This window comes from Oncorhynchus mykiss, chromosome 24, assembly GCF_057628025.1.
Source record: "Oncorhynchus mykiss isolate SJ-2025 chromosome 24, ASM5762802v1, whole genome shotgun sequence".
NCBI lineage: Eukaryota > Metazoa > Chordata > Actinopteri > Salmoniformes > Salmonidae > Oncorhynchus > Oncorhynchus mykiss.
The window spans coordinates 39710001-39727893 of NC_143045.1; positions in this window are offsets into that span (position 1 = coordinate 39710001).

Below are 17893 nucleotides of genomic sequence, written 5' to 3' on the forward strand. Positions count from 1 at the left end.
GGTCACTGAGCTACCCCAGCCCAGACATGTATAAACACTGGTCACTGAGCTAACCCAGCCCAGACGTGTTTAACAGCTGGTCACTGAGCTACCCCAGCCCAGACGTGTTTAACTGCTTGTCACTGAGCTACCTCAGCCCAGACGTGTATAACTGCTGGTCACTGAGCTACCCCAGCCCAGACGTGTATAGTCACTGACCTACCCCAGCCCAGACGTGTTTAACTGCTGGTCATTGAGCTACCCAAGCCCAGACGTGTATAACTGCTGGTCACTGAGCTACCCCAACCCAGGCATATATAACTGCTGGTCACTGAGCTACCCCAGCCCAGACGTGTATAACTGCTGGTCACTGAGCTACCCCAGTCCAGACATGTATAACTGCTGGTCACTGAGCTACCCCAGCCCAGACGTGTATAAACACTGGTCACTGAGTTACCCCAGCCCAGACGTGTTTAACTGCTGGTCACTGAGCTACCCCAGCCCAGACGTGTATAACTGCTGGTCACTGAGCTACCCCAGCCCCGACGTGTATAAACACTGGTCACTGAGTTACCCCAGCCCAGACGTGTTTAACTGCTGGTCACTGAGCTACCCCAGCCCAGACGTGTATAACCACAGGTCACTGAGCTACCCCAGCCCAGACGTGTATAACCGCTGGTCACTGACCTACCCCAGCCCATAAGTGTATAACTGCTGGTCACTGAGCTACCCCAGCCCAGACGTGTATAACCCCTGGTCACTGAGCTACCCCAGCCCAGACGTGTATAACTGCTGGTCACTGAGATACCCCAGCCCAGACGTGTATAACTGCTGGTCACTGAGCTACCCCAGCCCAGATGTTTTTAACTGCTGGTCACTGAGCTACCCCAGCCCAGACGTGTATAACTGCTGGTCACTGAGCTACCCCAGCCCAGATGTTTTTAACTGCTGGTCACTGAGCTACCCCAGCCCAGACGTGTTTAACTGCTGGTCACTGAGCTACCTCAGCCCAGACGTGTATAACTGCTGGTCAATGAGCTACCCCAGCCCAGACGTGTATAGTCACTGACCTACCCTAGCCCAGACGTGTTTAACTGCTGGTCACTGAACTACCCAAGCCCAGACGTGTTTAACTGCTGGTCACTGAGCTACCCCAGCCCAGACGTGTTTAACTGCTGGTCACTGAGCTACCCCAGCCCAGACGTGTTTAACTGCTGGTCACTGAGCTACCCCAGCCCAGACGTGTATAACTGCTGGTCACTGAGCTACCCCATCCCAGACGTGTATAAGCCCTGGTCACTGAGCTACCCCAGCCCAGACGTGTATAACTGCTGGTCACTGAGCTACCCCAGCCCAGACGTGTATAACTGCTGGTCACTGAGCTACCCCAGCCCAGACGTGTATAACTGCTGGTCACTGAGCTACCCAATCCCAGACGTGTTTAACTGCTGGTCACTGAGCTACCCCAGCCCAGACGTGTTTAACTGCTGGTCACTGAGCTACCTCAGCCCAGACGTGTATAACTGCTGGTCACTGAGCTATCCCAGCCCAGACGTGTATAACCACTGGTCACTGAGCTACCCCAGCCCAGACGTGTATAACCGCTGGTCACTGAGCTACCCCAGCCCAGACGTGTATAACTGCTGGTCACTGAGCTACCCCATCCCAGACGTGTATAAGCCCTGGTCACTGAGCTACCCCAGCCCAGACGTGTATAACTGCTGGTCACTGAGCTACCCCAGCCCAGACGTGTATAACTGCTGGTCACTGAGCTACCCCAGCCCAGACTTGTATAACTGCTGGTCACTGAGCTACCCAATCCCAGACGTGTTTAACTGCTGGTCACTGAGCTACCCCAGCCCAGACGTGTTTAACTGCTGGTCACTGAGCTACCTCAGCCCAGACGTGTATAACTGCTGGTCACTGAGCTACCCCAGCCCAGACGTGTATAGTCACTGACCTACCCCAGCCCAGACGTGTTTAACTGCTGGTCACTGAGCTACCCAAGCTCAGACGTGTTTAACTGCTGGTCACTGAGCTACACCAGCCCAGACATGTTTAACTGCTGGTCACTGAGCTACCCCAGCCCAGACGTGTTTAACTGCTGGTCACTGAGCTACCCCAGCCGAGACGTGTATAACTGCTGGTCACTGAGCTACCCCAGGCCAGACGTGTTTAACTGCTGGTCACTGAGCTACCCCAGCCCAGACGTGTATAACTGCTGGTCACTGAGCTACCCCAGGCCAGACTTGTATAGTCACTGAGCTACCCCAGCCCAGACGTGTTTAACTGCTGGTCACTGAGCTACCCCAGCCCAGACGTGTATAACTGCTGGTCACTGAGCTACCCCAGCCCAGACGTGTATAGTCACTGAGCTACCCCAGCCCAGACGTGTATAACTGCTGGTCACTGAGCTACCCCAGCCTAGACGTGTATAACTGCTGGTCACTGAGCTACCCCAGCCTAGACGTGTATAACTGCTGGTCACTGAGCTACCCCAGCCCAGACGTGTATAACTGCTGGTCACTGAGCTACCCCAGCCCAGACGTGTATAACTGCTGGTCACTGAGCTACCCCAGCTCAGACGTGTATAACTGCTGGTCACTGAGCTACCCCAGCCCAGACGTGTATAACTGCTGGTCACTGAGCTACCCCAGCCCAGACCTGTTTAACTGCTGGTCACTAAGCTACCCCAGCCCAGACGTGTATAGTCACTGAGCTACCCCAGCCCAGACGTGTTTAACCACTGGTCTTTTGTTCCAGCTGATCAGTTGCTGCTGAAACACAACAGGTCATGGTCATTATTGGTTCTTCCAATGGGGACTGAAGACAAACAATCCAATCCCCAGAGGCTTTAAATTGATGCAGTAATGTCACACCATGGAGAGAACGCTCTCCTTAGAGTCTTGGTGTCCAGTCAGCAATGTCCATTGAGGCCAAAGTGCCTTTTCACGTGCGAGTGATAATTAGGCCTGTAATTCATTAAATAATGTGCTGTGTCTCAAATCAAATGTGATTTATCACATGAGCCGGTGTAGACAGTGAAATGCTTACAAGCCCTTAACCAACAATTCAGTTTCAAGAAAAATAAATGTTTAGTAAAAAATAGGGGTGTTGTTGAGCATAAGCCTGGCAGATGTGTTGTTACCTACCCTCACCACCTGGGGGCAGCCCGTCAGGAAGTCCAGGATCCAGGTGCAGAGGGAGGCGTTTAGTCCCAGGGTCCTTAGTTTAGTGATGAGCTTTGAGGGTACTATGGTGTTGAACGCTGATCTGTAGTCATTGAAGAGCATTCCTTTTGTGTTCCTTTTGTCCAGGTGGGAAAGGGAAGTGTGGAGTGCAATAGAGATTGCATCATCTGTGGATCTGTTGGGGCGGTATATGCATATTGAAGTGGGTCCAGGGGTTCTGACATAATGGTGTTGATGTGAGCCTTGCGAATGTTGACCTGTTTAAAGGTCTTACGCACATTGGCTATGGAGAGCGTGATCACACAGTCGTCCGGAACAGCTAATGCTCTCATGCATGCTTCAGTATTGCTGGCCTCGAATCGAGCATAGAAGTAATTTAGCTCCTCTGGTAGGTTCGAGTCACTGGGCAGCTCTCGGCTGTGCTTCCCTTTGTAGTCTGTAGTCGTTTGCAAGACCTGCCACATCCGACCATCGTCAGAGTCGGTGTAGTACGATTCAATCTTAGTCCTGTATTGACACTTTGCCTGTTTGATGGTTCGTCGGAGGACATAGCGGGATTTCTTATAAGCTTCCTGGTTAGAGTCCCGCTCCTTGAAAGTGGTGGCAGCTCTACCCTTCAGCTCAGTGCGGATGTTGCCGGTAATCCATGGCTTCTGGTTGGGGTATATACTGTACGTACGGTCACTGTGGGGACGACATCATCAATGCACTGATTGATGAAGCCAGTGACTGATGTGGTGTACCACAATGCCATTGGATGAATCGCAGAACATATTCCAGTCTGTGCTGCAAAACAGTCCTGTAGTTTAGCATCTGCGTCATCTGACCACTTCTTTATTGACCGAGTCACTGGTGCTTCCAGCTTTAGTTTTTGCTTGTAAGCAGGAATCAGGATAGAATTATGGTCTGATTTATCAAATGGAGTCTCTGTGTGTGCAGTAAAGGTGGTCTAGCGTTTTTTTCCCTCCGGTTGCACATTTAACATGCTGTTAGAAATTAGGTACAATGGATTTAAGTTTCCCTGCAGTAAAGTCCCCGGCCACTAGGAGCGCTGCCTCTGGATGAGCGTTTTTCTGTTTGCTCATGGCCTTATTCAGCTCATTGAGTGCGGACTTAGTGCATCCAGCCTGGGTTTGTGGTGGTAAATAGACAGCTACGAAAAATATAGACGATAACTCTCTTGGTAAATAGTGTGGTCTACAGCTTATCATGAGATACTCTGCCTCAGGCAAGCAAAACCTTGAGACTTCCTTAATATTAGATTTCGTTCACCAGCTGTTGTTTACAAATATACACAGACCGCCACCTCTTACAGCGGAATTCCAGCCAGACGTATGTTATCCATGTTGTCGTTCAGCCACGACACGGTGAAACATAAGATATTGATCCTCAAAGCTGGGGCCCCACAATGGTGCGTTCTCAGCCCCCTCCTGTACACCATGTTCACCCACAACTGGGTGGACATGCACGCCTCCAAACTCAATAATCGAGTTTGCAGACAACACTATGGTGGTAGGCTTGATTACCAACAACGACGAGACAGCCTACATGGAGGAGGTGAGGGCCCTCGGAGTGTGGTGTCAGGAAAACAACCTCTCACTCAATGTCAACAAAACAAAAGAGATTATGGTGGACTTCAGGAAACAGCGAAGAGAGCAGCCCCCAATCCACATCAATGGGAAAGCAGTGAAGGTGGAAAGTTTTAATTTCCTCGGTGTACATATCACTGACATAATTTGGCTTGTCACCGAAAACCCTCACAAACTTTTACAGGTGCACCATTGAGAGCATCCTGTCGGGCTATATCACCGCATGGTACGGAAACTGCACCGCCCACAACCGCAGGGCTCTCCAGAGGGTGGTGCGGTCTGCACAACACATCACCGGGGGCAAACTACCTGCCCTCCAGGAAACCTACAACTCCCGATGTCACAGGAAGGCAAAAAATATCATCAAGGACAATAACCACCCAAGCCACTGCCTGTTTACCCCGCTATCATCCAGAAGGCAAGGTCAGTACAGGTGCATCAAAGCTGGGACAGAGAGACTGAGAAACAGCTTCTATCTCAAGGCCATCAGATTGTTAAACAGCCACCACTAACACAGAGAGGCTGCTGCCTACATACAGACTTTATATCATTGGCCACATTAATAAATGGATAACTAGTCACTTTAATAATGCCACTTTAATAATGTTGACATATCTGCATTACTCACCTCATATGTATATACTGTATACTGTATCCTTCACTATTATTTACTATCTATTACATCTTAGCCGCTCTGTCACTGCTCATCCATATATTTTATACTCATATATTCTCATCCCATTCCTTTACTAGATTGTGTGTATTATGTTTTGTTGATGAATTGTTAGATATTACCTGTTAGATATTGCTGCACTGTCGGATCTAGAAGCATAAGCATTTCGCTACACTCGCAATAACATCTGCAATAAAACCAATAAAATTTGATTTGATTTGATTTATTACCCTTTTTAATGTCCCGTTGGTAGGATATTCGTTATCGTAGCTCGTCTATTTTGTTATCCAATGATTGAACGTTGACTAATAGGACTGACGGTAGAGGCAGATTACCCACTCGCCATCGGATCCTTACAAAGCACCCCAACCTTCGTCCCCGATATCTCCTTCTCTTCTTTTTGTGAATGACGGGGATTTGGGCCTGTCGGGTGTATGAAGTAAATCTTCATCCAGTACGAGGTGAGTAATCGCTGTCCTGAAGCTCTTTTTCGGTCATAAGAGACGGTGGTAGAAACAGTATATACTAAAGGTGAAAGAAACGCACACCTGTTTAGGAGAGGTGCCGGCTAGCAGAGTAGAACACCTGTTTAGGAGAGGTGCCGGCTAGCAGAGTAGAACACCTGTTTAGGAGAGGTGCCGGCTAGCAGAGTGGAACACCTGTTTAGACGAGGTGCCGGCTAGCAGAGTGGCACACCTGTTTAGGAGAGGTGCCGGCTAGCAGAGTGGAACACCTGTTTAGGAGAGGTGCCGGCTAGCAGAGTGGAACACCTGTTTAGACGAGGTGCTGGCTAGCAGAGTGGAACACCTGTTTAGACGAGGTGCTGGCTAGCAGAGTGGAACACCTGTTTAGGAGAGGTGCTGGCTAGCAGAGTGGAACACCTGTTTAGACGAGGTGCTGGCTAGCAGAGTGGAACACCTGTTTAGGAGAGGTGCCGGCTAGCAGAGTGGAACACCTGTTTAGGAGAGGTGCCGGCTAGCAGAGTGGAACACCTGTTTAGACGAGGTGCTGGCTAGCAGAGTGGAACACCTGTTTAGACGAGGTGCTGGCTAGCAGAGTGGAACACCTGTTTAGGAGAGGTGCTGGCTAGCAGAGTGGAACACCTGTTTAGACGAGGTGCTGGCTAGCAGAGTGGAACACCTGTTTAGGAGAGGTGCCGGCTAGCAGAGTGGAACACCTGTTTAGACGAGGTGCCGGCTAGCAGAGTGGAACACCTGTTTAGACGAGGTGCCGGCTAGCAGAGTGGAACACCTGTTTAGGAGAGGTGCCGGCTAGCAGAGTGGAACACCTGTTTAGGAGAGGTGCCGGCTAGCAGAGTGGAACACCTGTTTAGGAGAGGTGCTGGCTAGCAGAGTGGAAAACCTGTTTAGACGAGGTGCTGGCTAGCAGAGTGGAACACCTGTTTAGACGAGGTGCCGGCTAGCAGAGTGGAACACCTGTTTAGGAGAGGTGCTGGCTAGCAGAGTGGAACACCTGTTTAGACGAGGTGCTGGCTAGCAGAGTGGAACACCTGTTTAGACGAGGTGCTGGCTAGCGGAGTGGAACACCTGTTTAGACGAGGTGCTGGCTAGCGGAGTGGAACACCTGTTTAGACGAGGTGCTGGCTAGCGGAGTGGAACACCTGTTTAGACGAGGTGCTGGCTAGCAGAGTGGAACACCTGTTTAGACGAGGTGCCGGCTAGCAGAGTGGAACACCTGTTTAGGAGAGGTGCCGGCTAGCAGAGTGGAACACCTGTTTAGGAGAGGTGCCGGCTAGCAGAGTGGAACACCTGTTTAGGAGAGGTGCTGGCTAGCAGAGTGGAAAACCTGTTTAGACGAGGTGCTGGCTAGCAGAGTGGAACACCTGTTTAGACGAGGTGCCGGCTAGCAGAGTGGAACACCTGTTTAGGAGAGGTGCTGGCTAGCAGAGTGGAACACCTGTTTAGACGAGGTGCTGGCTAGCAGAGTGGAACACCTGTTTAGACGAGGTGCTGGCTAGCGGAGTGGAACACCTGTTTAGACGAGGTGCTGGCTAGCGGAGTGGAACACCTGTTTAGACGAGGTGCTGGCTAGCGGAGTGGAACACCTGTTTAGACGAGGTGCTGGCTAGCAGAGTGGAACACCTGTTTAGACGAGGTGCTGGCTAGCAGAGTGGAACACCTGTTTAGACGAGGTGCTGGCTAGCGGAGTGGAGCACTTAAAAACATAAAGGAGAGCCGTACACTCTAGGAGCTCGGATGCAAAAAATATTTATGTCCAACGTTTCGACAGACAAGCTGTCTTTGTCAGGGTATAAACATTATATACAAAATAAGTTACAAAACATGCAAAAAAACACACACAATAAGACAATTGGTTAAGAGATCGTAAAACGGCAACCATCCGATGTCATTGTTCTCTGATAGCAGGTAATGTCATTGTTCTCTGTTAGCAGGTAATGTCATTGTTATCTATTAGCAGGTAATGCTTGATGTCATTGTTCTCTGTTAGCAGGTAATGCTTGATGTCATTGTTCTCTGTTAGCAGGTAATGCTTGACGTCATTGTTCTCTGTTAGCAGGTAATGCTTGATGTCATTGTTCTCTGTTAGCAGGTAATGTCATTGTCCTCTGTTAGCAGGTAATGCTTGTTGTCATTGTTCTCTGTTAGCAGGTAATGCTAGATGTCATTGTTCTCTGTTAGCAGGTAATGCTTGATGTAATTGTTATCTGTTAGCAGGTAATGTCATTGTTCTCTGTTAGCAGGTAATGTCATTGTTCTCTGTTAGCAGGTAATGTCATTGTTCTCTGTTAGCAGGTAATGTCATTGTTCTCTGTTAGCAGGTGATGCTTGATGTCATTGTTCTCTGTTAGCAGGTAATGTCATTGTTCTCTGTTAGCAGGTAATGCTTGATGTCATTGTTCTCTGTTAGCAGGTAATGCTTGATGTCATTGTTCTCTGTTAGCAGGTAATGCTAGATGTCATTGTTCTCTGTTAGCAGGTAATGCTTGATGTAATTGTTCTCTGTTAGCAGGTAATGTCATTGTTCTCTGTTAGCAGGTAATGTCATTGTTCTCTGTTAGCAGGTAATGTCATTGTTCTCTGTTAGCAGGTGATGCTTGATGTCATTGTTCTCTGTTAGCAGGTAATGTCAATGTTCTCTGTTAGCAGGTAATGCTTGATGTCACTGTTCTCTGTTAGCAGGTAATGCTAGATGTCATTGTTCTCTGTTAGCAGGTAATGTCATTGTTCTCTGTTAGCAGGTAATGCTTCATGTCATTGTTCTCTGTTAGCAGGTAATGATTGATGTCATTGTTCTCTGTTAGCAGGTAATGCTTGATGTCATTGTTCTCTGTTAGCAGGTAATGCTTGACGTCATTGTTCTCTGTTAGCAGGTAATTTCATTGTTCTCTGTTAGCAGGTAATGCTTGATGTCATTATTCTCTGTTAGCAGGTAATGTCATTGTCCTCTGTTAGCAGGTAATGCTTGATGTCATTGTTCTCTGTTAACAGGCAATGCTTGATGTCATTGTTCTCTGTTAGCAGGTAATGCTAGATGTCATTGTTCTCTGTTAGCAGGTAATGCTTGACGTCATTGTTCTCTGTTAGCAGGTAATGCTTGATGTAATTATTCTCTGTTAGCAGGTAATGTCATTGTCCTCTGTTAGCAGGTAATGCTTGTTGTCATTGTTCTCTGTTAGCAGGTAATGCTAGATGTCATTGTTCTCTGTTAGCAGGTAATGCTTGATGTAATTGTTATCTGTTAGCAGGTAATGTCATTGTTCTCTGTTAGCAGGTAATGTCATTGTTCTCTGTTAGCAGGTAATGTCATTGTTCTCTGTTAGCAGGTGATGCTTGATGTCATTGTTCTCTGTTAGCAGGTAATGTCATTGTTCTCTGTTAGCAGGTAATGCTTGATGTCATTGTTCTCTGTTAGTTGGTAATGCTTGATGTCATTGTTCTCTGTTAGCAGGTAATGCTAGATGTCATTGTTCTCTGTTAGCAGGTAATGCTTGATGTAATTGTTCTCTGTTAGCAGGTAATGTCATTGTTCTCTGTTAGCAGGTAATGTCATTGTTCTCTGTTAGCAGGTAATGTCATTGTTCTCTGTTAGCAGGTAATGTCATTGTTCTCTGTTAGCAGGTGATGCTTGATGTCATTGTTCTCTGTTAGCAGGTGATGTCATTGTTCTCTGTTAGCAGGTAATGCTTGATGTCATTGTTCTCTGTTAGCAGGTAATGCTAGATGTCATTGTTCTCTGTTAGCAGGTAATGTCATTGTTCTCTGTTAGCAGGTAATGCTTGTTGTCATTGTTCTCTGTTAGCAGGTAATGCTAGATGTCATTGTTCTCTGTTAGCAGGTAATGTCATTTTTCTCTGTTAGCAGGTAATGCTTGTTGTCATTGTTCTCTGTTAACAGGCAATACTTGATGTCATTGTTCTCTGTTAGCAGGTAATGCTAGATGTCATTGTTCTCTGTTAGCAGGTAATGCTTGATGTCATTGTTCTCTGTTAGCAGGTAATGCTTGACGTCATTGTTCTCTGTTAGCAGGTAATGCTTGATGTCATTATTCTCTGTTAGCAGGTAATGTCATTGTCCTCTGTTAGCAGGTAATGCTTGTTGTCATTGTTCTCTGTTAGCAGGTAATGCTAGATGTCATTGTTCTCTGTTAGCAGGTAATGCTTTATGTCATTGTTCTCTGTTAGCAGGTAATGTCATTGTTCTCTGTTAGCAGGTAATGTCATTGTTCTCTGTTAGCAGGTGATGCTTGATGTCATTGTTCTCTGTTAGCAGGTAATGTCAATGTTCTCTGTTAGCAGGTAATGCTTGATGTCACTGTTCTCTGTTAGCAGGTAATGCTAGATGTCATTGTTCTCTGTTAGCAGGTAATGCCTCATGTCATTGTTCTCTGTTAGCAGGTAATGATTGATGTCATTGTTCTCTGTTAGCAGGTAATGCTTGATGTCATTGTTCTCTGTTAGCAGGTAATGCTTGATGTCATTGTTCTCTGTTAGCAGGTAATGTCATTGTTCTCTGTTAGCAGGTGATGCTTGATGTCATTGTTCTCTGTTAGCAGGTAATGTCATTGTTCTCTGTTAGCAGGTAATGTCATTGTTCTCTGTTAGCAGGTAATGCTTGATGTCACTGTTCTCTGTTAGCAGGTAATGCTTGACGTCATTGTTCTCTGTTAGCAGGTAATGTCATTGTTCTCTGTTAGCAGGTAATGCTTGATGTCATTATTCTCTGTTAGCAGGTAATTTCATTGTCCTCTGTTAGCAGGTAATGCTTGATGTCATTGATCTCTGTTAACAGGTAATGCTTGATGTCATTCTTCTCTGTTAGCAGGTAATGCTAGATGTCATTGTTCTCTGTTAGCAGGTAATGCTTGATGTCATTGTTCTCTGTTAGCAGGTAATGCCATTGTTCTCTGTTAGCAGGTGATGCTTGATGTCATTGTTCTCGGTTAGCAGGTAATGTCATTGTTCTCTGTTAGCAGGTAATGCTTAATGTCACTGTTCTCTGTTAGCAGGTAATGCTAGATGTCATTGTTCTTTGTTAGCAGGTAATGCCATTGTTCTATATTAGCAGGTAATGCTTGATGTCATTGTTCTCTGTTAGCAGGTAATGCTTGATGTCATTGTTCTCTGTTAGCAGGTAATGCTTGATGTCATTGTTCTCTGTTAGCAGGTAATGGTAGATGTCATTGTTCTCTGTTAGCAGGTAATGCTTGATGTCATTGTTCTCTGTTAGCAGGTAATGGTAGATGTCATTGTTCTCTGTTAGCAGGTAATGCTTGATGTCATTGTTCTCTATTAGCAGGTAATGTCATTGTTCTCTGTTAGCAGGTGATGCTTGATGTCATTGTTCTCTGTTAGCAGGTAATGTCATTGTTCTCTGTTAGCAGGTAATGTCAGTGTTCTCTGTTAGCAGGTAATGTCAGTGTTCTCTGTTAGCAGGTAATGTCATTGTTCTCTGTTAGCAGGTAATGTCAGTGTTCTCTGTTAGCAGGTAATGCCACTGTTCTCTGTTAGCAGGTGATGCTTGATGTCATTGTTCTCTGTTAGCCGGTAATGTCATTGTTCTCTGTTAGCAGGTAATATCATAGTTCTCTGTTAGCAGGTAATGCTTGATGTCACTGTTGTCTGTTTGCAGGTAATGCTTGATGTCACTGTTCTCTGTTCGCAGGTAATGCTAGACGTCATTGTTCTCTGTTAGCAGGTAATGCTTGATGTCATTGTTCTCTGTTAGCAGGTAATGATTGATGTCATTGTTCTCTGTTAGCAGGTAATGCTTGATGTCATTGTTCTCTGTTAGCAGGTAATGCTAGATGTCATTGTTCTCTGTTAGCAGGTAATGCTTGATGTCATTGTTCTCTGTTAGCAGGTAATGTCATTGTTCTCTGTTAGCAGGTAATGGCATTGTTCTCTATTAGCAGGTAATGTCATTGTTCTCTGTTAGCAGGTGATGCTTGATGTCATTGTTCTCTGTTAGCAGGTAATGTCATTGTTCTCTGTTAGCAGGTAATGTCAGTGTTCTCTGTTAGCAGGTAATGTCAGTGTTCTCTGTTAGCAGGTAATGTCATTGTTCTCTGTTAGCAGGTAATGTCAGTGTTCTCTGTTAGCAGGTAATGCCACTGTTCTCTGTTAGCAGGTGATGCTTGATGTCATTGTTCTCTGTTAGCCGGTAATGTCATTGTTCTCTGTTAGCAGGTAATATCATAGTTCTCTGTTAGCAGGTAATGCTTGATGTCACTGTTGTCTGTTTGCAGGTAATGCTTGATGTCACTGTTCTCTGTTCGCAGGTAATGCTAGACGTCATTGTTCTCTGTTAGCAGGTAATGCTTGATGTCATTGTTCTATGTTAGCAGGTGATGCTTGATGTCATTGTTCTATGTTAGCAGGTGATGCTTGATGTCATTGTTCTATGTTAGCAGGTGATGCTTGATGTCATTGTTCTCTGTTAGCAGGTGATGCTTGATGTCATTGTTCTCTGTTAGCAGGTGATGCTTGATGTCATTGTTCTCTGTTAGCAGGTGATGCTTGATGTCATTGTTCTCTGTTAGCAGGTAATGCTTGATGTCATTGTTCTCTGTTAGCAGGTGATGTCATTGTTCTCTGTTAGCAGGTAATGCTTGATGTCATTGTTCTCTGTTAGCAGGTGATGTCATTGTTCTCTGTTAGCAGGTAATGCTTGATGTCATTGATAACCATGTCTGCTGTATCGCGTGCTGTTAAATTGTGCCTTGGCCTCCTCTCTTCCCTTGGCACCGGTACTGCTCTCTCTCTCACACACACACACACAGACATGCACACACGCACACACACACACACACAGACATGCACGCACGCACACACACACACACGCACGCACACGCAGGTGCACACACACACACACACTCACACGCAGATGCAGGCACATACACGCACAAACACACACAGTATTTTGGCGCTGACTGACACAGCAGCTCTGCTCTCCTTAGACAAGGATTTCGCTACATCTGTAAAATATGTGACCAATAACATCTGTTAAATATGTGACCAATAACATCTGTTAAATGTGACCAATAACATCTGTTAAATATGTGACCAATAACATCTGTTAAATATGTGACCAATAAAATGTGATTTGATTTTACACACACACACACACACACACACACACACACACAAATGACACCGTGTGGGAGATATTTATATACTATTTGAGAGAAATCAACAGGTTTGACTGACGACAGTGAAGAACAGGTTTCGGCCAAAAGTGAAACTGACCACCTTCACCGCAAAGCAACAGAGACTATAATGAAATTCAACACCCCTCATGAAGGCATGTCACCGCACGTTGCTGTGAGGAAACCTTGGTGTGTGTGCTCCTGCTACTATAAGAAAAAAAAAAGGACCAAGCCAGGCTTTTCCAACGTAACCTTTGTGTTTGTAAACAATGTCTCTCCTGTAAACCTCTTCTCATGTCACGACACGCAGGAGAGATGACACAGACCACAACAACAAAAAAAACAAGATGGCTTCCTTCTCTGTCAGAAGATGCTGTTGTTTTCTTACATGGGATTTTTCGATTTTGTATTTATTTTTATGTTTCCCTTTATTTGCTGTTATTTGTCATTCTTCAGTTCAGAACCAGTCCAGCTTTTATGATGTGAGGGAGTGAAAGGGGCTGACTTATCTGATTTAAGGATCCTGATAAATACCAATGTGGTAACGAAATATCATAGTTGACACTCACTAATTGAAATGGCCATTAGAGCGACCTCCCAATGAGCCTGTATTCAGCATTAACAGGATGTAACAGGACACAGTATTCAGCATTAATAGGATGTAACAGGATGTAACAGGACACAGTATTCAGCATTAACAGGATGTAACAGGACACAGTATTCAGCATTAATAGGATGTAACAGGATGTAACAGGACACAGTATTCAACATTAACAGGATGTAACAGGATGTAACAGGACACAGTATTCAACATTAACAGGATGTAACAGGACACAGTATTCAGCATTAACAGGATGTAACAGGACACAGTATTCAACATTAACAGGATGTAACAGGACACAGTATTCAGCATTAACAGGATGTAACAGGACACAGTATTCAACATTAACAGGATGTAACAGGATGTAACAGGACACAGTATTCAACATTAACAGGATGTAACAGGACACAGTATTCAGCATTAACAGGATGTAACAGGACACAGTATTCAACATTAACAGGATGTAACAGGATGTAACAGGACACAGTATTCAGCATTAACAGGATGTAACAGGACACAGTATTCAGCATTAACAGGATGTAACAGGACACAGTATTCAACATTAACAGGATGTAACAGGACACAGTATTCAGCATTAACAGGATGTAACAGGACACAGTATTCAGCATTAATAGGATGTAACAGGACACAGTATTCAACATTAACAGGATGTAACAGGATGTAACAGGACACAGTATTCAACATTAACAGGATGTAACAGGACACAGTATTCAGCATTAACAGGATGTAACAGGACACAGTATTCAACATTAACAGGATGTAACAGGATGTAACAGGACACAGTATTCAGCATTAACAGGATGTAACAGGACACAGTATTCAGCATTAACAGGATGTAACAGGACACAGTATTCAACATTAACAGGATGTAACAGGACACAGTATTCAACATTAATAGGATGTAACAGGATGTAACAGGATGTAACAGGACACAGTATTCAGCATTAACAGGATGTAACAGGACACAGTATTCAACATTGACAGGATGTAACAGGATGTAACAGGACACAGTATTCAACATTAACAGGATGTAACAGGACACAGTATTCAGCATTAACAGGATGTAACAGGACACAGTATTCAGCATTAATAGGATGTAACAGGACACAGTATTCAACATTAACAGGACGTAACAGGATGTAACAGGACACAGTATTCAGCATTAACAGGATGTAACAGGACACAGTATTCAACATTAACAGGACGTAACAAGATGTAACAGGATGTAACAAGATGTAAGAGGATGTAACAGGATGTAACAGGACACAGTATTCAACATTAACAGGATGTAACAGGATGTAACAGGATGTAACAGGATGTAACAGGACACGGTATTCAGCATTAACAGGATGTAACAGGACACAGTATTCAGCATTAATAGGATGTAACAGGATGTAACAGGATGTAACAGGACACAGTATTCAGCATTAACAGGATGTAACAGGACACAGTATTCAGCATTAATAGGATGTAACAGGACACAGTATTCAGCATTAACAGGATGTAACAGGACACAGTATTCAACATTAACAGGATGTAACAGGATGTAACAGGATGTAACAGGACACGGTATTCAGCATTAACAGGATGTAACAGGACACAGTATTCAGCATTAATAGGATGTAACAGGATGTAACAGGATGTAACAGGACACAGTATTCAGCATTAACAGGATTTAACAGGACACAGTATTCAGCATTAATAGGATGTAACAGGACACAGTATTCAGCATTAACAGGATGTAACAGGACACAGTATTCAACATTAACAGGATGTGACAGGACACAGTATTCAACATTAACAGGATGTAACAGGACACAGTATTCAGCGTTAACAGGATGTAACAGGACACAGTATTCAAAATTAACAGGATGTAACAGGATGTAACAGGACACAGTATTCAAAATTAACAGGATGTAACAGGACACAGTATTCAACATTAACAGGATGTAACAGGACACAGTATTCAGCATTAACAGGATGTAACACTGGGTCAGGCACGGCAGAATTTCAGCACCATAATGACCATGTCTACGACTAAACAGCTAATTAATAGATAGAGAGACCTCCCTCCCTCTGTTGTAGTCCCATGGTATAGACAGAAAGAAGGGGTGCTGGAAGAAGACAAGGAAGGAAGGATAATTGCATATTTGATTTATGTAACCTATATAGAAGGCTATTGTTAGGTAGCCCACTGAATGGATGACCTTAAATTGCTTAATATTTTTTTGTGATTTATGTTACCGTAAAGTAATGGCTGTTTATCACATTCACGAAGTGTTGTGGCCGAACACAGAAAAGGTGGATCTGCTACTCCATCTTGTGGTATATGTTTTCAACTGTAGTGTGTTGATTCAACTGAAATCTGCAATTTAAGATGACTATTTCCCTTTATTATTCGTCAATTGTACAACCGAAGACCGACGAAAATGTAGACTTTATTCCAACCCCGCCGAAGAAACCAACCGACATAGGTTGGAGAGGGTCTGTCAACCGCTGGGTGGCCCCGAAGCCGTTGTTGTGAGGGGGGGGGGGGGGGTTGAGTGTTTTGCTCAAGGCCACAACTGCAAAAACAATGGCATCTAGGATTTGATACCAGTTCTCTCTTTAGTGACCTTATAGAGAGTTATACATATGCAAATACTACAGAACTATTACAGCATTGACAACGTAGGACACATCTCAATGACTGGTCTGTCTGTCTTCCTTTCTCTGTCTCTGTTCCCTCATCTGCACTAACTGATAAAAAAAAAAAAAAAGACAGATGAAAGAAAATTGTCAGTATACATTAAAAACGTTGTTCTCATTTACCCCGTGTTTTCAGATTGTTGCATTTGAAGGAGACTTAGCATCTTAGACTGTTTGCACCCGTGGTGAGAAGTTCTGTAGTTCCATTTGTCCGCTGAACATTCCCTGCAGTGTCACACCATGGCCAGAAGAGGGCAGTGTAGTTGAGCAGAGACACCCCCTCAGTGTGAGGGACAGAGAGGCAGAGCAGCTGACTAGAGAGTAGACTACCGCAAATGTACTGGTCCTGAGTTATCACAGAGACAGTAAGCAAATCTGTCACGCGACATCCAAAGTGCACAGACATGCACGTGCGCACACACACACACACACACACACTCTCCCTCTCTCATCTATGATACACAGCTTTTACACAAAAAAACTATCCATTTGATTGAAACCACTCTCATAGCCCTGGTGTCAAGCGATCTAGCTCCTCTCGGAGTTGTGCGTAGCCCTGGTGTCAAGCGATCTAGCTCCTCTCGGAGTTGTGCGTATGGAACACAACACCCTGCTACAACTCAACTCTCCGTGGAGTGAAAGAGGTATGGGACTGTAGGTGGAGGTAAAGAGGTATGGGACTGTAGGTGGAGGTAAAGAGGTATGGGACTGTAGGTGGAGGTAAAGAGGTATGGGACTGTAGGTGGAGGTAAAGAGCTATGGGACTGTAGGTGGAGGTATAGAGGTATGGGACTGTAGGTGGAGGTATAGAGGTATGGGACTGTAGGTGGAGGTATAGAGGTATGGGACTGTAGGTGGAGGTAAAGAGGTATGGGACTGTAGGTGGAGGTATAGAGGTATGGGACTGTAGGTGGAGGTAAAGAGGTATGGGACTGTAGGTGGAGGTAAAGAGGTATGGGACTGTAGGTGGAGGTATAGAGGTATGGGACTGTAGGTGGAGGTATAGAGGTATGGGACTGTAGGTGGAGGTATAGAGGTATGGGACTGTAGGTGGAGGTATAGAGGTATGGGACTGTAGGTGGAGGTAAAGAGGTATGGGACTGTAGGTGGAGGTATAGAGGTATGGGACTGTAGGTGGAGGTATAGAGGTATGGGACTGTAGGTGGAGGTATAGAGGTATGGGACTGTAGGTGGAGGTATAGAGGTATGGGACTGTAGGTGGAGGTATGTGACTGTAGGTGGAGGTATAGAGGTATGGGACTGTAGGTGGAGGTATAGAGGTATGGGACTGTAGGTGGAGGTATAGAGGTATGGGACTGTAGGTGGAGGTATAGAGGTATGGGACTGTAGGTGGAGGTAAAGAGGTATGGGACTGTAGGTGGAGGTATAGAGGTATGTGACTGTAGGTGGAGGTATAGAGGTATGGGACTGTAGGTGGAGGTATAGAGGTATGGGACTGTAGGTGGAGGTATAGAGGTATGGGACTGTAGGTGGAGGTATAGAGGTATGGGACTGTAGGTGGAGG